Source organism: Rhinoraja longicauda, chromosome 31 (genome assembly GCF_053455715.1).
Source record: "Rhinoraja longicauda isolate Sanriku21f chromosome 31, sRhiLon1.1, whole genome shotgun sequence".
Classification (NCBI taxonomy): domain Eukaryota; kingdom Metazoa; phylum Chordata; class Chondrichthyes; order Rajiformes; family Arhynchobatidae; genus Rhinoraja; species Rhinoraja longicauda.
In genome coordinates this window covers 17,688,014-17,708,486 of record NC_135983.1, presented here as the reverse complement: position 1 = coordinate 17,708,486, position 20,473 = coordinate 17,688,014, and the positions used below count along the sequence as shown (strand labels likewise).

At 42.7% G+C, this 20,473-nt stretch overlaps 1 pseudogene; it reads right to left on the bottom strand.

Moving 5' to 3' along the window:
* The window catches only part of LOC144608292 (solute carrier family 53 member 1-like), a 48,052-nt pseudogene extending 31,719 nt beyond the window's left edge, over positions 1-16,333 (bottom strand).
* Between the last annotated feature and the right edge of the window lie 4,140 nt (positions 16,334-20,473).

Here is a 20,473-nt window from a genome sequence, read left to right as displayed (position 1 = left end):
GTACCTAACCACATTCATCAAACAGTTTCATTTAGTGGGGGCACAATGAACTGCAGATGCTGAAATCTTGAACAAAACACAAACTGCTGGAGGAACTCAGTGGGTCAGGCAGGATCTGTGGAGGGAATGGACAGATGCCGTTTAGGGTCAGGTTCCTTCAGACTAATCAGTCCGAATAAGGGCCCTGACCTAAAACGTTGCCTCTCCATTCTCTCCCCAGTTGCTGCCTGACCCGTTGAGTTACTACAGCAATTTGTGTTTTGTTTCAGTTAGTAAATTGACTGCACCAGATGCATTAATCTTATTGAAAATCAATTAAAAAACTGCAGATACTGAAGATTTGACATTTTAAAACATGCTGGAAATACTCAGCAGGTCAATCAGCATCTCCGTTTCTCTTTCCACGTTCATCTCATTGTTCAAACATCAGTTAATGTACACCTGTGAGAACCTCTAATGTTTTTAGATGATACAAATGAGAGATTAAATTTAGGTTTTAGCTTTTTATTGTCGTGTGTACTGAGATACAGTGAAAAGCTTTGTCTTGCATGAAGTCCAATCATATCAGATAATACGTGGAGGAAGGAACTACAGATGCTGGTTTAAACCGAAGATAGACACAAAAAGCTGGAGTAACTCAGCGGGACAGGCAGTATCTCTGGAGAGAAGGAATGGGTGACATTTTGGGTCAAGACCCTTCTTCAGATAATACTATACATAAATGCAATCAAGCCAAACTCAAGTTCAATTAGTGGAGTGAAGGGAAAGATACAGAGTGCAGAATATAGTTCTCAGCATTGTAGGGTAACTGTTCCAGAGACAATGGTTCCATTGAGCAAAGTCCAGAATCAGACAGTACACTAGCTTATGGAAGGACCATTCAGGAGCTCGATAACAGAGGGGAAGAAACTGTTCCTGAGTCTGGTGGTGCGCACTTTCAAGCTTCTGTATCTTCTGCCTGATGGAAGTGGGGAGAAGGAGGAATGACCGGGGTGGGAAATGTCTCGGGCACATTCAACATGTGCACTAACTTGCAATCCACAAATAGAACAACTGGTGAATGTTTTGTCTGACACACATATTGGCACACAGTAGATCAAGGACTTCTGGTGGGCATCAGTTGTGCACAATAACATTCATTACTCTGCATAAATAGAAGTCATTAATCACACGGTACAAATAAGGGAGCTATTCGTTATTATTCCAAACATTTTGGCATTTTGGAATCATGTTTGTCCTACAACCAGGGGAGCTAATGGCTACCAGCTTCACAGACCAACATAAATCATACTTTAAACAAGGAAAACGGAAGGTGTCAGTGCTGTGCTGATGTTAATCACTGTATAAAACGAAGGATCAATAGCTGTTGGTGAAGTATTTGAGACTTTTTGATTAGCACTGTTTTATTCTTGTTCTTAAGGAGGATTCAGACGTAGGAAAGATCTGCCTGCATATTTGCTCAGAAGAGGAACAAGCCATCAGTGAAATTGCAACCTCCCGTGACTAACGCAGGAGTTCAGTAAAGGTCATGGTGCTGGAACCTGTTTAGAAAACCTGGAAAAGGAGATGAGATTGCAGCATTTATGGAGGAGTAAGGAACCTATTAAACAGATGTGGATTAATGTCAAACGCTTGTAAAGAAAGCTTTAATCAGACTGTCTTGTAATCGTTAACGTTATAGGTTTCTCTCTATCCTCTAGTAATAGAAACATTCAGGTTTTGCCTGTTGATTCGGGAAATAAAAGTTACCCTGAACAATGAACTAATGAATTAAGCCTGACCTAAACGTAATGTGGTGCACTTCAGTAAACTGAATTAGCAATACATAGCAGTGGATTAGGAGAAACTGAAGATTGGTACAAAGTGGCACAGGGTGAATTTATAACTACAAATCCTACTTTGTGGTGGAGGTTAAACGAATAGAACTATTCATTAGATCATAATCTTAGTAAAATATATTATTGAATTTAAAGTTATTGGCAAGGGACAGAGTTGTTAATGGTCCCTATTTATGGACTGCATTAAGCAAAAATCAATGGTTTGTCACTTAAAAGGGATAAGAGAAATATTCATAATTTATGCACTTGGATTTGCAAAGATCGAAGATGAGAACTCCAGACTGTAAGGTAGACACAAAATGCTGGAGTAACTCAGCAGGTCAGGCAGCATCTCTGGAGAGAAGGAATGGGTGATGTTTCGGGGCGAGATCCTTCTTCAGTCTGAAGAAGGGTCTCGCCCCGAAACGTCACCCATTCCTTCTCTTCAGAGATGCTGCCTGACCCGCTGAGTTACTCCAGCATTTTGTGTCTACCTTTGATTTAAACCAGCATCTGAAGTTTTTTTTCCTCACTCCAGACTGTAATATGATTGTAATATGTGTGTGCTTTTTAGGATTGTTTTGTCCCATTACATGTACCTTGTGCTTAATCGGTGATGCATGATATTTAGCCCCTTTAAGGAATGAATTATATTTAATAACAACTAACTTCTAGAATGCTAGTTGGGTCTCACTGACTTACAATGTGAACGCGTTGAAGGAAATTATCTGAGTTTACTCAGAGTTTCAGAACAAATTTTTAAATCAATACATTATAAATGCATCCACACTTCATTTTCGAACATCTTCATGACTTGAGAAATGCAACTTTTAATTTTATTAGTCACTTATTACAACTGCATTTGAAAACAGGTTACATAAATAATTATAGGCACAGTATTTGGCTGTGGGAATGACTTTATCACCTCAGGCAGGAAATCAATAATTTATGCTTCATCGGAAGTTAATGTTGAGATTAATTAATGTTACTGGAGTTGCTATAGTAAACACTGTTAAATGTGAATGCTATTGTTATCAAAGGAAGTTCTGGAAAATGTAAACTATTAATGATCCAGTTTAAGATTGTGCATCCAAACTCTAGGACGTTTTCTTATTTTATTCCATTTATTTTATTTTATTTTTAAGAATATGCAAGATAATTCGACCTGAAGGGGTAATCTGGCGAAGGTATGCGCTCAAAGACCCTGCCCCTGTCTTGATTGCAGTTCTTGCAGTTACCACCCATGTTGCCACTATCGATGTTCCCAGACAGATTCTGAAACCTCCACTGATTCAAAGCCAAAAGCAAATCCCTGCAAAGTGGAACAGTGAACGGTGACTGACATCCCAGTGTTTGCTGCCCTTCCTCAGAATCTGCAATGTGTACAGAATTCCTTTGCCCATGCAACGTTCCTTTCTATTTATGTGGAAAATAGTTCAAGCCGTGTATGAAATATCTACCGATGGAAAGATCCTCAAGACTGCTGAAATTCAGCAGCTTCCGCAGTGGCTGCCCAGAGGTTAGAATCTGGTGGACGGTGATTAACAGAGTATCTGCAAAATTCCAAGTTTGCCAGAAGACGTAGTTGACTCAAGTATAATAACAATTTAAAAAGACATTTGGACATGTACATGGATAGGAAAGGTTTGGAAGGGTATGCATTTAGTTTGGAAATACAGCATGGAAACTGGCCCTTCGGCCCACTGAGACCGCACTGACCAATGATTACCTATACACTAGTTCTATCCTACACATTAGGGACAGTTTAACAAGGTGAATTTTAACCTGCAAACCAACCTGTCTTTGGAATATGGGAGAAAACCAGAGTACCAGGAGAAAGCCCTGGATCTCTGGCACTGCAAGGCACCAACTCTACCAATGCATCACTGGGCCAACCAAGGGCAAACGGGATTAGTTGGGCATCTTGAAAGGCATGGTTGAGTCGGGCTGAAGGGCTTGTTTCCGTGATGTATGACGTTGTGACTCTACGGTGCTGTTATGATCTGCTGTGTCCTGTATCATCAGTGTGCTGAGAAGCTTAATAACTTGACACCATGCTACCTCTGGACATAGTGGTCTGACTAAGCACTAACAGTAAATTGGCAGTAAGTAGCCATGGCAAGCGAGGAAGTCGTGCCTTTGACCTTCCATGTTATATGTATGGACAGTATTCGACTGACTTAGGAGGTCCTGTACGTGGAATCTGGAAAAGGTTATTGGAACATTGTCCATCCCAAACTTCACAACACGTCCAACAGAGGCAGGCACCGGGCTGGACCTAATGGTCTGGCTGCATTTGGCAAGTTTGACAGTCCACTTTACTGGAGTTGCTGTGGTAAAGATTGATAAATGTGAATGCGATTGATATCAAAGAAAGTTATGGAAAGCAGAACGAGCAACACAGTGTGTTCCTACTTGAAGAGATTGATGAATGTAATATATGGGTAACATCTTGTTCAGTCACCTCCTGAACCCTACATATGGAGACGAATTATGATGGAAATTCATTGACCCAGAATGTTAACTCTGTTTCCCGCTCCACAAATGTTGCCTAATTTGGTGAGTATTTCCACTATTTCGGATATCTGGCAGCTGCAATGTTATTTTATGAATGACCTGCGTCCAATGGGGGAAGTGAATGTGTATGTGGGGAACAGTGGCTGATAAAATAAAACTGATAGAATACGTTAACTTTCAAAGTTCCAGAGCAATTTATTAAGGGCAGACATTGGATCAGATTGTAATCAATGCTTCCTGTAAATTCAGAAGTTTGGATGAACATCACAACACAATTAAAGCCACAAGTTGGCTTTTCATTAAATGCATTTGAATTCATCCAAATAAATCATTTTAAATGTATCCAAGAAATGTTCTTAAAATATGGAGCCATTTTCCAAATACATGGTGTATTATTTAAAGTACAAAGGCTTTGCCTAATCATTAACATGGTGCCCATAAGTAACAGTACCACTGATATGTTGCAGAACAGAATAAATAAAAGGTCTTCGATAAATTTGCGTCTTTATAAATGTAAATGTGTCGCAATCACCAGAAAGCATTATTTGATTGATTACATTGTCGCTGTCAATAATACTCACTCTGAATTACAAATTTGACATGCTGTCTCAAGCTGTGAACAAGGTAGGTCCTGTTCACATTTTACATTTTGTGACCTCTGCCAAGTTACTTGAGCCTTCAATATCTCATTCCCACCTCAGGATGCTCCCCAGCTGTGGCAAGGGTAAGTAGAGCTGCCATTCAAACTAATCCAACCATTCTCAGAGGTGACATTTTGGCCTTAAACTCTTGTGTTCCTATCTCCTTTAATTTATTAAACTGTGTTCAGCACTGTTTTATCTGATCCAGACTTGACAAGTTGGAAGGAAAGAAAGGCAAAGAAAGGAAAATACTTTCATTTATGAAGTGCTTTTGTAGCAAATGAAATATTTTGGAAAGGTAACCGCGGCTGGAATGCAGGGATTGCAGAGGCCACATTGTGCAGCTTGGGACCACACAAACAGCAACAAGCTAATCGGGCCAATTTTTTTAAGATCTGGCTTTAGGGACAAAAATTAGCGGGGAAATTGTGGAGAATTGGGCTAAAACTTTTTATCCTCGGTTCTGTTTATCTCCTTCCATAGGCTTAATTGTCCTGAAGTCAACCAATAGTGTTGGACTTTCCCCCTGGAACTGTTATTCTACAATGCTGCAAACTATATTCTGCGTTCTGGTATCTTTCTCTTTGCTCAACCTATAGTACTTGCGTTTGGCTTGATTGTATTCATGTTCAATATTATCTGATTTAATTGGATGGCACACTAGAGCTAGATAGAGCTCTTAAGGAGAGCTCTTAAGGATAGCGGAGTCAGGGGGTATGGGGAGAAGGCAGGAACGGGGTACTGATTGAGAATGATCAGCCATGATCACATTGAATGGCGGTGCTGGCTCGAAGGGCCAAATGGCCTTCTCCTGCACCTATTTTCTATTGTCTATTGTCTATTGTCTATTGTCACACAAACAAAAGATTTTCACTGTACCTCGGTACACATGACAATAATAAATCTAAACAATAAACCATTATGAATTTAACTTTGTATAGTGGTAATATTAGTCTTGAGCCTTTGCCTGTTATGCTGAGAGATGTAACAGTCAATTTAATCAAACTCGGATGAATTGCTGGCCCCAGTGTTCCATGCTTTCATCTCCCTGTCTCAGTTGGAGAGCTGACCAGTCCCAGTGTGAAAACATCAACAGGCCCATCCATTCATCAATGCGTAAGCAGATACAGTAGATTCTTGTTGCATCGACATTTCTTATTGACATAGTGAATTAAGCACAAACTGCTCTTGATACCCTATGGGGTGCTTCGACAGTGTGCCCCAAAAGCAACAATAATCCTCATATGACACGCAGAATGACAGGTATATTAAACAAGCAATGGGCCTCTTTCTTATGCAGTGAGTTAAGGGCAGAAAGTTTACCAATGAAGCAAATGAATCAGTCACAAATAATTGTTTGACAAATAGAATTGAGCAAAATAAAAGATTTTCTACCTCCATGTTTGTAAAGAAGTAGCATATTTGCCAACAGCTACAGTTGAGTCAGTGATGTAAACCCTGTTCTATGCTTTCCATGTTTCAAACCTTTGGACACGTTCAACTAACCAGCTCCTTCCACTACCTCTCCCTAAACCTGCAGTCTACTGGTGACAATTATGTCTGATGGCGGCACGGTAGCGCAGCGGTAGAGTTGCTGCTTTACAGCGAATGCAGCGCCGGAGACTCAGGTTCGATCCTGACTACGGGTGCTGCACTGTAAGGAGTTTGTACGTTCTCCCCGTGACCTGCGTGGGTTTTCTCCGAGATCTTCGGTTTCCTCCCACACTCCAAAGACGTACAGGTATGTAGGTTAATTGGCTGGGTAAATGTAAAAATTGTCCCTAGTGGGTGTAGGATAGTGTTAATGTATGGGGATCACTGGGCGGCACGGACTTGGAGGGCCGAAAAGGCCTGTTTCCGGCTGTATATATATGATATGATATGATGATCAGACGAATTTCCTGGAAGCTCTTGCACTCTGTGAAGCCTCAATTCACGTAAACCTCATCTCTTTGTACTGTCATAGCTTCCTAAATTCCACAGTATTTCTTATATGGAGAAACAAGGAGCTGTAGGTGCTAGAATCTTGAGCAACGCACCAAGTGTTGGAAGAAGTCAGTGCATCAGGCAGCATCTGCGGATGGAATGGAATGTTGTCTGTGTATTCCCTCCACAGATGCTGCCTGACCCATTGAGTTACTCCAGCACTTTGCCTAAAGCTCAGCATTTCCTGCATGTTTTGAGAAGATATTGTTAGCGCATTTTCCAGAAAAGAACACAGACTGTAAACTTCAGTTCCCTGGGAGTGATGAACATCCAGCCTTTGTAATGGCTTTACTTTCCTTATAATTTCAACATATCACTTGCAGTAGAAGAACAACCTATTTCACCATCCACTGATACTTCCAAAGGATTACATCTCTGTGCACTTACAGACCACAAAGGCAGCCAAAAGAAAATAGATTCTGGAAGAGAATCTTCATAGTGTTGAAACGGGTCAAGAGGAACACACAGGAAGCTTCCCGTTGTCATTTGAAGGCCCGCAGAATGACCAACTAAACCATGACCAGAGTAGAACTGGGCAAAACAGCAGTGGAAGACAGTGTTATGTCCAGGAATGAAGTGGTACACACTGCGTGGCTCATCACAGGTACTAACCTCCATACCATGGAAAGGATCTTTAGGATCTTTTAGAATAAAAGGTTGTACATTTAGAAAGATGAGGAATTTCTTTAGTTAGTGGTGGTGGTGAATCTGTAGAATTCAGTGCCACAGACGGCTGTGGAGTCAGTCATCACAATCACAATCACAATAAAACTTTATTAGCCAAGTATGTTTTGCAACATACGAGGAACTTCATTTGACATACAGTCATAACAATAAAAAGCAACAGGACACACAAAATACATTTTAACATGAACATCCACCACAGTGACTCCTCCACATTCCTCACTGTGATAGAAGGTGAAAAAAAAGTTCAATCTCTCCCTTCATTGTCCTCCAGCGGTCGGGGGCTCTAACCTTCCGTTGACGGGATGATCTCAATCCAGTAGCCGGCGGCGAGCCTTCCTCATCGGGGCGATCAAGCTACTTCATCGGGGGGATCTCAGCTCCCCCGCGCCGGCGATCTACCCCGGGTGGGGACCAGTCGAACCTCGTGCAGCTTTTGGAGCTCCCGACTGATCTCAACCTGAGACTGCGAGCTCCAGATGTTAAAGTCTGCAGGCTGCATTGGAGCGTCGATCCCAGGCAAGGTATTTATTCACAAAATGCTGGAGTAACTCAGCAGGTCGGGCAGCATCTCAGGAGAGAAGGAATGGGTGATGTTTCGGGTCGAGACCCTTCTTCAGACTGATGTCAGGGGGGCGGGACAAAGGAAGGATATAGGTGAAGGCAGGAAGATAGAGGGAGAACTGGGAAGGGGGAGGGGAAGAGAGGGACAGAGGAACTATCTAAAGTTGGAGAAGTCAATGTTCATACCACTGGGCTGCAAGTGAGGTGCTGTTCCTCCAATTTCCAGTGGGCCTCACTATGGCACTGGAGGAGGCCCATGACAGAAAGGTCAGACGGAGTGGGAGGGGGAGTTGAAGTGCTCAGCCACCGGGAGATCAGTTTGGTTAAGGCGGACTGAGCTGACATGTTGAGCGAAACGATCGACGAGCCTGCGTTTGGTTGGATCGCAGGCTCAGATGATAAGTCCACGCCCCCACGGGGACTCAAGGTTAGTCCCAGGCAAGACCTCCAGCTCCGTGATGTTAGGCCGCAGAGCGACCAGAGATACGATCCGGAAAACAATCGCATCTCCGGCAAGGTGAGAGATTGAAAAAATGTTTCCCCCTCCCCCTCCCCCACCCCCCACATAAAACAAACCAGAGAACATTTACACAAACTTTTAAAACTTACCAAAAATAACAAAAAGAGTTTGAAAAGGACAGGCAGACTGTAGGCGAGGCAGCCATTATGCGGCGCCCCCTGGTGGACAGATACGTTTGGGTCCTTTGGGTATTTTAAAGCGGAGATTGACAGGTTCTTGATTAGTAAGTGTGTAAATGGTTACGCGATGAAGGCAGAAGAATGGGGTTGAGAGGGGGGAAAGATAGATCAGCCATGATTGAATGGTGGAGTAGGCTCTGAGCCAAATGGCCTACTTCTGCTCTAAGGACTTATGAACTTATGAGCCACATAAACAGCAGCCAATATCATCAAAGACCAACATCACCCTGACCACGCGCTCATTTCACTATTGCCAATTGGGAAGAGGGGACAGAAGTCTGAGAACTGTAACTTCTAGGTTCAAGAACAACTTCTTCCCATCAACCATCAGGCTCTTGAACAACACTAACCTCACAACACTAACCTCACAACACTAACTTTCTGGTTGCTAAACATTTTAATTCTCCTTCCCAATCCCACACAGAGCTTTCTGTCCTAGGTCTCCTCCATTGTCAGAGTGAGGCTAAAGACAAATTGGAGGAACAGCATCTCATATTTCGCTCGGGCAGCTTACAGCCCAGTGGTATTAATATCGATTTCTCTAACTTCAAGTAACCTTGACATTCCCTCTCTCCCTATCCTCCCCCACCCAAGTCGCACCAGCTTCTCGTTTTCACCCAACAAACAGCTAACAATGACCTGTTTTCTTTATCCTCGTTTCTTTTTGTGCATATCTTTCATTCATTGTTCTTTATCTCTCTACATCATCGTCTATACCTCTCGTTTCCCTTATCCCTAACCAGTCTGAAGAAGGATCTCGACCCGAAACGTCACCCATTCCTTCTCTCCAGAGATGCTGCCTGACCTGCTGAGTTACTCCAGGTTTTTATGTCTATCTTTGGTTTAAACCAGCATCTGCAGTTCCTTCCTACACTAACCTCAGCAACTATGATATTCTCTGGATTGTGTCTTTGGTTGCACCATGGGCTTTGAGTTTTATTTTTGCACTATTATGGTTACCTAGTATGATGGTTATTAATTTATTGTTACTTGACTATTATATAGTAACTACATGTTGTTATATTATCGCAGGCCGATTAAGCAGCAGCAAGTAAGAATTTCACTGTATGCCAGATCATATGACAATTAATACTCTTTCCTCTTGATTCTTGTCAATTCACCTCTTGTGCTGTTTAGCGTACCATCGAGCACAGTAAGATCTCTTTGAACCAGATCCTCTATTCAATTGTTTTGCATTTCCTCCAAGCAGTTTGTTATTAAAGGGGTTCCAAACTCATGACAAAAGGGTGGACAGGAATGATTGTTTCATTTTAATAAAATGTTACTTCTACAAAGTCCCTCTTAGGAGTGTTCCTGACCAGCACACTGTTCAGTACGTTTCTGTTGCTGTGCACAGCTATCATTGGGAGTGTAAGCACAAACAGTGGAACAACATTTCGCCTCAATAAATTATTGATGAGAAAGAATCATTTCATATTTCAAGCTGTGCACAATGTGATTATTAATTAAATCCTTCAGCATCACCCTTGCCTGATAGGAACATATTCAGGAGGTTAATTATTCATCATGACCTGTATTTTTTCAACACATTTGAAAGTCAAGTAAAGAACAAGAACAGTTAACATTATATCACCTTTAACACTGTGAAATATTGCGATTTCCCCCTCACAAGAACATAATCAGACCAAATTTTAACCGAGCCAACTTAGGTGTTAAGGTTAATTTTAAGATGTGAGGAAAATCAAATGTTTTGGAGAGAGAATTCATGAACACAAGAGTATAACATCCTCGTCGGTAAATCTTCAAAAAATTATTTGGAATAATATTAAACACTGTTTGACTGTTGGAACAATGTTGAAGCTAAGCCCTCTTTCATTATATATAAATTAAATCATATTTCAGCATTAAATATTAATGTCCAGGATACTGACTAAAGTTGGCATAATTCCAAGTGCAAGTCAGGATATTCTATTCAAGTTAGTGGAAGCAAAACATCTGTTCTGGAGGTTGCTGCCATTCCATCTCATTGTAACATCACTAACACAGAACATAGAAAAATACAGCATAGGAACGGGCGCTTTGGCCCACAATGTCTGGACCGAGCATGGTGCCAAAATAAACTTGTCCCATTTGCTGTGTGGGGTCCACATCCCACCATTGCCTGCTTATCAATGTGCCTATCTAAATGCCTCTTAAATACCCCTAACGTATCTGCAGGCACCCATCTCGGTCTGTGTAGGAACTTTCCACGCACATCTCCTTTAAACTTTGCCCCTCTCAATTTAAAGCTATGCCCTCTAGTCTTTGACATTTCGACCCTGGGATAAAGGTTCTGACTGTCTACCCTATCTATGCCTCTCATAATTTCCCAGACCTCTCTCTGGTCTCCCCTCAACCTCCAGTGTTCTAGAGAAAACAATCCAAGTTTGTCCAACCCCTCCTTGTAGCTAATACCCCATTACCTTCTGTATTTGGGGCTTCGTGCTGGGCCAAGTGCAGCATCTTCTTCAAAGCCTGTTCAAGAGAAAAATAAATATAAAGAATAAGTAAGCATGCACCTGGTGTCATTCCACCCAACATGATATGGGACAGGAGGCACTTGAGACTAAACCAACTCTACTGCTGTGTTCTACCTTGCCATGTCTCTTGGATTGTAGACCATCAATACATAATTTTAGGCAGTGCGGTGGCACAGCCCGCAGAGTCACTGCCTCACAGCTCCATAAACCTGGATTTGATCCTGACCCCTTGTAGTGTCTGTGTGGAGTTTGCACGTCCTCCCTGTGACTGCATGGGTTTACGCCAGATAATCTAGTTTAATCCCAGATCCCAAAGACGTAAGGTTTGGTGGTTTAATTGACCTCTGAAAATTGCTGTCGGTGTGTGGGTAAGTGGTAGAATGCGGGAGAGTTGATGGGAATTTGGGGAGAATAAAATGGGATTAGTGTGGGATTAGTTCAAGGATGTCGTGGACACAGTGGGCTGAAAGGCCTATTTCTATGCTATATGTCTCTGACTATATTAATACTAAAGTAACCGTGTATGTTTGTGTTGGTCCCTGTGACTCACATCTAGTGATGATGTCCTCTCATGCACCCAGAATGCAGTGGGTTGTGAAAAAATGTTGATAAACCTTTCATTTTAAACAAGTTGAACATACAGTAATAGACCACATAGCTTCTTTCTAAGTATTTTATGATGCCACCAATGAGAGATTTCCATGGAGTTTTCTTTGGTGCAGGAAACTTTAATGTAATTGCCGAATATTAATGAAGACATTTGATTCATTCAGTTGTATTTCTTCATGACAGTAATGTAGGGCACCTCACGTGCCAATTCATTCCCCCACCTCCATTGTGTTGAATACATCAACATCCTCATGGAACAGATTTAGGACAAATCTAGAGCCCTCATCCTAACCCGCCTCACCTGTATCCACCTATCACTTGCCAGGCTTTGTTCCATACACATCTCTCTTTTCAGCTGTATCTCCCCCCCCCCACCTTTACAAACAGTCTGAAGAAAGTTACCAACCCGAAACATTGTCTGTCCATTCCCTCCAGTGATGGTGCCTGACCCACAGAGTTGCTCCAACACTTAGCGCTGAGCTAGACGTTCAATGCATGGCACTCACGGGCATTGGCAGCAGCACTGTATTCACCCGCTATCTGTGGCTTCATGATCTCTGCCATTACTCTCTGCACAGTTGGCCAATATTGATCCAATGAGGCGTACAGAACAAAATGCCAGAAGTTTCAAGAACATTGAGGAATGAAAAGCCAACCTGAACCCACGACATGGAACTCCACTTATGGTTAGCAGTAGAGGCAGTGTGTTATAGAGAGAGCTAACCAATGCCATGACCCATGACTCAGGTCAAAGCTCTGTAGTTCTTTCAAACCTGGTTGTGTATTGTAGTAGATAGATGGAGGATAGAACAGTGCAGCACAAGAACAGTTGATTAGACAGTTAAAAGGAGAGGAGAATCAATGAACATTTCAATCCCCTCTGATTGGGGGAATCCAGTCTTTCATCAGCCTTGTCTGCAATGAGATAAAATGCAATATACTTTTACATCATTAAATTAAAGTGCTGTGGCTTCTTATGGTGAAATGCGGATTTGTTATATGAGCATGTGTTAAGTTGTCTAAATAGCCATCAATTTCTGTTAGAGCAAAAGTTTGATTGCAAGGAAATTTGGCATGTTTCTTCAGAAGACTAAGGAAATTTGGCATTTCTCCAAAGATTCTTACCAGTTTCTACAGATGCACTGTAGAAAGCATTGTACCCAAATGCATCGCAGCTTGAGTTGGCAACTGGTTTGGCCTGGGCCACAAAATTTGGTTTGAGTTGTAGACTCAGCCCAGTCGAACACACAAACCAGTCTCCTCCCCTTCCACCCCACTCTCCCATCGATTCCATCTGCACTTAATGCTGCCTCAGGAAAGTAGTTAACATAATCAAAGTTTACTCACACCCAGGTCATTCTCTCTTTTCCCCTCTCCCTTCAGGCATAAGACACAAAAGCTTCAAAGCAATTGCCATCAGATTCAAGGACAGCCTTTTTCCTGTTGCTGCCAGGCTGTTGAATGGGCCACTTGTAGGCTAAGGATATATTCTTGACCTCCCAATCTCCCTTGTTGTAGCCTTGCACTTTTTGCTATCTGCACTTTCTCTGTAATGCTATATTCTGCATTGTTTTTTCCCCTCTTTTTGCACTATTAGTTGTACTCATGTATGGTATGATTTGTTTGGATACCACACAAGAAAAAGTGTTTCACAGTATCTCAATCCAAGTGACATTGGTAAACCAGTAGCAAAACCAATACCAATTCTCGACTAAAAACCACCATGATCATTTTGAGACTTCAAGAACTGCTGCCATCAAATTTGCAAAAGTCCTTCACAATTTAATACTTATTAAGATGCTGTTTCAGATAAACAAAAGTGGATTTACCTAGTACTTTTGAAAGATGAAAACATTCCAAGGTGTTTCACAAGAATGGGGAAACTGGCAAATTTGCCAACAAGCAATACCAATATAATCACAGATGTTGACAAAATCCCAAGTCTTAAGGAGTATCTAAAGGAAAAAATAAATGTTGAGAGGCAGGGAGGTTTGGGGAGGTATTTCCAAAGTTTATTGAACTGCCAATATGCAAGTCTTCTAAGAGCTGACCGATTAAAATGGGGAGGTGCCAAGTCTTGTGCTTTGAAGGGTAATGGATGGAGGCAAAGATTCTGTAATTATTGTTTGAACTACTTGAAGAACTCAGGCCACTTAACATGGTTCACATAACCCCCATAAGTGAAATGTGGTGAGCAAAACACAAAGTGCTCAAGGACCTCAATGGGTCAGGCAGCATCTGAGGGTCAAGGACCTCAATGGGTCAGGCAGCATCTGAGGGTCAAGGACCTCAATGGGTCAGGCAGCATCTGAGGGTCAAGGACCTCAATGGGTCAGGCAGCATCTGAGGAGGGAATGGACAGATGACATCTTGGTTCCTTCTTCAAACTCCACTGACAAATTTCCTCAGAGTAATCTGCAGTTCTTTGTATCTCCAGCATTATGGTGAGTGTGTGCTTTGTGTTATTTTTTTCTGTAGTTTCTTTTAGTAATGTGGGCCTCATTTCTTTGTAAGGGAGGCATGTCCATCTCGGTCTCAAGAAGATGGGATGAATACAGCCCACCTTCGACACGCCTGACATCAATCCATTCATTGGCTCTGTCCTCCTTGCCCTCAACACCTGGCAATCTGCAGGCAAACAGAGCAGCCAATTTGCACACATTGAAGTGCCTTAGAACTACACTGGAGAAACAGGTTAGCTATTCCCAGAGGGTGCTGATTGAAGGCACCATGTTAACCAGAGTACCTGCTCTGTTTAGTTTAATCTTGAAAGTCTACTTGATTAACTTCCCTGTTTCTGAAGAACAGCTCATCTAATTGTGCATCAAACCAATGGGGGGGGGGACACAGCCTTGGACATGGACTCCCGGATGGGAACAAAGGTGAGAGCTGTCATCTGATTCTCACATCTTCATGATAGACCCTTTTAGCACTTGCTCCAAATCCAGTTCTAACTGTTAAGTCTATTCACCTTAGCTCACAAAAATTACCAACTGTCGTGATGAATTGCTTCATTTCACAGATTAGTAAACATCATCAATAAATGATTCTTGAAAATAGAACTGGGGGGTTTGTCTTCCCCCTCCTCTCTTTTCCAGCTATCAACCCCCTATTCAACCAGTCTGAAGAAAGGTTCCGATCCAAAATGTCATCTGTCCATTTCTCTCCCCAGATGCTGCCCGACTCCCTGAGTACCAACAGGACTTTGTTTTTAGCTCAAGATGCCAACATCTGTAGTTTCTAGTTTCTTCTGATGACACTAAAAGACACCGACACAAGGATGTGGTTTAGAATAAAACAATTCTGTTTCCATTGATAATTTAATATAACTCTTGTTTAAAGTTTAGCTTAGTTTAAAGATACATGGAAAAAGCCCCTTTGAGTCCATGCTGACCATTGATCACCTGTTCACATGTTTGCCCACGTTCATATCCACTCCTTACAACTTAGGGGTAGGTTACAGCGGCCAATTGAACAAACCTGTATTTCTTTGAGTTTCGGGAGGAAACTGAAAGAAACCCACAGGGATAATATGCAAACTCTGCACAGACAGCATCTGTGTTCATGATCGAACCCCAGCCTCTGGCGCTGTGAGGCAGCAGCTCTACATATCTGTGCCACAGTGCTGATTGTAGATCACCAGCACACACTGACTCTCCACATTGCTGGCACCCAACTTGACTGGGGCCAGTTACCCATAACTTCCACCATAACTTCACCTCTCACACCGGGGTTCAAGAACAGCTTCTTCCCAACAACCATCAGGCTCTTGAATACAACGCAACACTAACTGGAACAATAAACTTCTGTGGAGTGACACGAAACTGCAGATGCTGGAATGAATAAAACCACACAAAGTGCTGAAGCAACTCAACGGGTCAGGCAGCATCTGTGGAAGACATGTATCGGGAATGTTTCAGGTCACTTCAGTCTGAAGAAGAGTCCTGACCTGAAACATTGACTATCGCTGTCCTCCAGACTTGCTGCCTGACCCGTTGACTTACACCAGCACTCTATGTATGAAATTCCATGGACTGTCCTTGGTTGCACAAAGAACTTTGATGCGTTTTTTCTGCACGAGGATTGTGGTTGTTAATTTATTGAATTTTTGTTCGTGTTATCAATGTGTATTGTGTTTACAGATCTGTTAAGCTGCAGCAAGTAAGAATTTCATTGTTCAGGTGCATATGTCAATTAAACACTCTGGACTAAATGCAGTGGTCCCCCACAGTTCAGATACAGAGAAGTAACTTGTGCAAGTCCTCACCTCGTATTCGATGTACTGCTTCCTCCATTCTGGAGTGAGATGTGCCGACAGATGTTCTGCAAACTTCATTGCTGCAAAAGACTCAGAGCACTGAGGATTTCCCAGGAAAACATAACAGGAGCAAAAGGAAAAAAAAAAGAAGAGGCAGGCGAACCAGTCCACTGTCTTACGACCGCTTGGTGTTTCGGCTGGCGACAGGTACCGCAATAAAAGTTAGTATAAATTTTTTGCACAATGATTGATTACGGTGAAGTCCGAGCAGAACCCTAACACCTTTCTCTGGCTTCAGGCAGCTCGGTGACAGAAACAGTATCACTACCCATCAATAAATAATTGAGCGCTCCACTAACAGAGTGGGAGGGCATTAGAGAGAGATAGCAAGCACAGCATTGTCAGAAAATACCAAGTCAAGCCAAGTCAAGTCAATTTTATTTGTACAGCACATTTAAAAACAACCCACGTTGACCAAAGTGCTGTACATCTGATTAGGTACCAATGGGAAAAAAAGAAAGAAATGTACAGTAGCACGCAAACAGTTCACAGCGCCTCCTCAATGAGCCTCAAACGCTAGGGAGTAGAAATAGGTTTTGAGCCTGGACTTAAAGGGGTCGATTGTTGCGCCCTGTTTCAATCTAACTTTCACTTTTGCTTATTTTTGCTCATAATTTGATGAAGGCCTCATATTTTGACGTGCACGGTGATTTGGTGGGCTCAGCCAAAACAAGGCAAAGGAATCGGATTCAGATTCCGACTAGTTTATTGTCACATACGCCAGAGTGAAATTCCTTATTCGCATGAAGCTTACAGAGTAAACAGTATACATGGCAATGATAAGTACAATAATAAGTACAATGACGCAAAGCAGTCAGAGCAGCAAAATGGCGCAAAGATTGAAGTGCATTCTGGACTAGTGCAAAAAAACATACTAGAGTGCTGTAAGAAGCTGCCAGAGGAAGGTATATGGAATAATCTACCAGAGGAAGTTTAGAGATGGGTACAAGATTAAAAAAACCATTGGACAGCTATACAGATAGAAAAGGTTTAGAGGCATGTGGGCAATGCATGGGCACATGGGGAAACTGAGACACAAGGAACTGCAGATGCTGGAATCTTGAACAAAACACAAAGTGTTGGAGGAACTCAGACAGCCTCTGTGGAGGGAATGGACAGGTAACATTTCAGGTGGGGATTCTTCTTCAGGCAGCTGTAAAATGGGACGAGCTCAGATGGACATCTTGGTCAGCGTGTATGAGTTGAGCTGAAGGGCCAGTTTCAATGCTGTGGCTCCATGTGGCTGTGGCGCTCATCGACACTAAACATTGTCCACAGTGAGGAGGCGCTGGTTGGACCCAGCACCGGTGACAATGGAGTTGAACGTAAAAAGGAGGGCACATTCAACCCAAGTGGACTGCCTTCCCCCGAGCCCCAGTGTTTTGATCAGGTTCCTTCATCTAATAAAGAGGACTCGACGGGTTTGATCTGAAGAAACAGTGCCCTTTTCAGTTTTGATGAACAGTAATTGTCCTGAAATGTTGAGTTTGTTTCTCTCTCTTGAGCGGCTACGACATTCTCTGTCCCCATTCTAAACCACATCATTTGCTGTAAGAAGGAAGAATGAGAGGATGTGATCTTAACGTTGGAAAGGGATCCATTAGAACAAGGGATGGGGTGTAGTAAACACTGATAGTGCCTTACGATGCAGCCACAGTCTGCACTGTGGAGGATGAGTACTGCTTTAACTGGGCTCACCAGAGTGTCAGCCAATCTTCTACCAAAATTAAAGTAAGATCAATTTTCCAGTGGAAATTTGATTCCATTGTCTCCATGAAAATCTACTCCTCCACCAGATACATTAATTCTTCTGCATTGGTCACCCCATGACCACCAAAAAGATAATAGGTGAAGAAGAGGAATGGGCATTTTTGTCGGCAATCGTTGTGCAGTGATATTTTTATTATTCACAATGAATATGGAAAACAATGCCCAATTCGCAGAAAAAAACTAACAATACATTTGCCTTTTCTCTTCAAGAACGTATGTATCTCACTGCTAATGTTTTATGGGACTCTCCATCAGTTCTTGGTCAATAGAGAGCTCTGCTCAGGATGTGCATGTTGGTCAAGGTATTGTTCAATATCAGAGATTAGTGGTCAGACTCTCTCTTGTTCATTGTCATTTTCAGTCACTGCTGTGGCACAGACCTTGCTTGGGAGTTCACATCCCAGGTCTTGTTTTGGTTCATAAGTAGTCCCGGTGCTTAATGAGTTGCACCTTCTGATTCACGAGTTGCTTGTTTGGTTAACGCCATCTGCAGGCATAAGGCACTTCATCTTTGGATGAGTTACAAACAGAACATTTTGAAGTAGTCACAGAGTCTTACATTACAAAACCAGACCCTCAGGCACAATTTGTCCTTGCCAACCAAGATGCCCCATGTGAGCTTGTCCCATTTGCAAGCGTTTGTCCCAATTCCCTCTGAGCATTTCCTGTCCATGTACCTGTTTATGTGTCTTTTAAATTACCACTTCTGGCAGCTTGTTCTATATGCACACCACAGTCTGAGTGGAAAAAAAATGCCCTTCTGGTTCGTATTAAACCTGTCCTCTTGTTTTTGATTTCCCCTTCCCAGGGTAAATGACTTTGTACATTCATCCTATCTATTTCCCTCATGATTTATACACCTCTGTAAGATCACCCCTTTGCCTACTGTGCTCCAAGGAATAAAGTCTTAGCTTGCCCAACCTCACCCTATTTGCAAGTCCTGGCAAATTGTCTCTGCATTCTTTCCAACTTAATGATACCATTCTTATAGCAAGGTGACCAAAACTGACCACACCAATGTATTGTACAACAGTAACATAACATCCCAACTTTTATACAATACCCTGACTGATGAAGGCCAGAAGACTCCTTGACCACCCTGTCTACTTGTGACGTCATTTTCAGGGAACCATGTACCAATACTCCTAGATCCCTCATGAGTAATGAGACCCTTCCGACAATCAGTAGACTTGACACAACTGTGACGCTTAATAGTAAAGTAATCCAGGGCTGTGGCGAAGAGGAAGGAGGTGAGGGACAAATTGGAAAGTTCATTCAGAGAGCTGTGAGTATCAACAGGCCAAATAGCTTCCTGTGCAATACAAATCTTTCGCTCTTTGATACAGTTTGATTTGGTTTTGTCCAGTTTAGTTTAGAGATACAGCATGGAAACAGGCCCTTTATCTCACCGAGTCCACCCTGACCATCGATCACATGTTCACACTAGTTGTACCACAATGTGCTAGGGGCAATTTACAGAGGGCAATTAACCAACACAGTCACATATCTTTGGAATGTGGGGGAAAACGGGAGCACCTGGAGGAAACCCATATGGTCACAGAGAAAGTGTGCAATATCCACTCAGACAGCAGCCAAAATCAGGATCCAACCCAGGTCTCTGGCATTGTGAGGCAGCAGCTCTACCACTGTGCCACTGTTCTGTGGGGCTCATAAACACTGGGGCTATAGCAGCCAGTAAGAGGCTATGTGTCTTGCGGCAAGTGACTCACTATTTGAGCCTCCCAAACCATCTGAGGGCATGGTGGCACAGTGGTAGAGTTGCTGCCTTACAGCGTTTGCAGCGCCAGAAACCCGGGTTCGATCCTGACTAGGGGTGCTGTCTGTACAGAGTTTTACATTATCCTCGTGACTTTGTGGGTTTTCTCCTTTGGCTTCCTTCCACACTCCAAAGACGTACAGGTTTGTAGGTTAATTGGCTTGGGTTTGTATACTTGGTATAAGTGTAAATTGTCCTTCGTGTGTGTAGGCTTGTTTCAGTGTGCGGGCATCACTGGTCGGTGCAGACTCGGCAGGCCGAAGGGCTTGTTTCAGTGTGCAGGCATCACTGGTCGGTGCGGACTCGGCAGGCCGAAGGGCTTGTTTCAGTGTGCGGGCATCACTGGTCGGTGCGGACTCGGCAGGCCGAAGGGCTTGTTTCAGTGTGCAGGCATCACTGGTCGGTGCAGACTCGGCAGGCCGAAGGGCTTGTTTCCGCACTGTATTTCTAAACTAAACTAAAATCCCACTTCAGTCAAGGGATGTGTTTGAGTAATCTCCATTTTCCTGGGTAACTGCAGCTCCAATAAGCTCAAAAGAAAATGCCGTTCAGGACAAAAGAAAGAACTGTAACTGATTTTATTTTCTCTTTCCTTCCTCTTACAGCAGAGA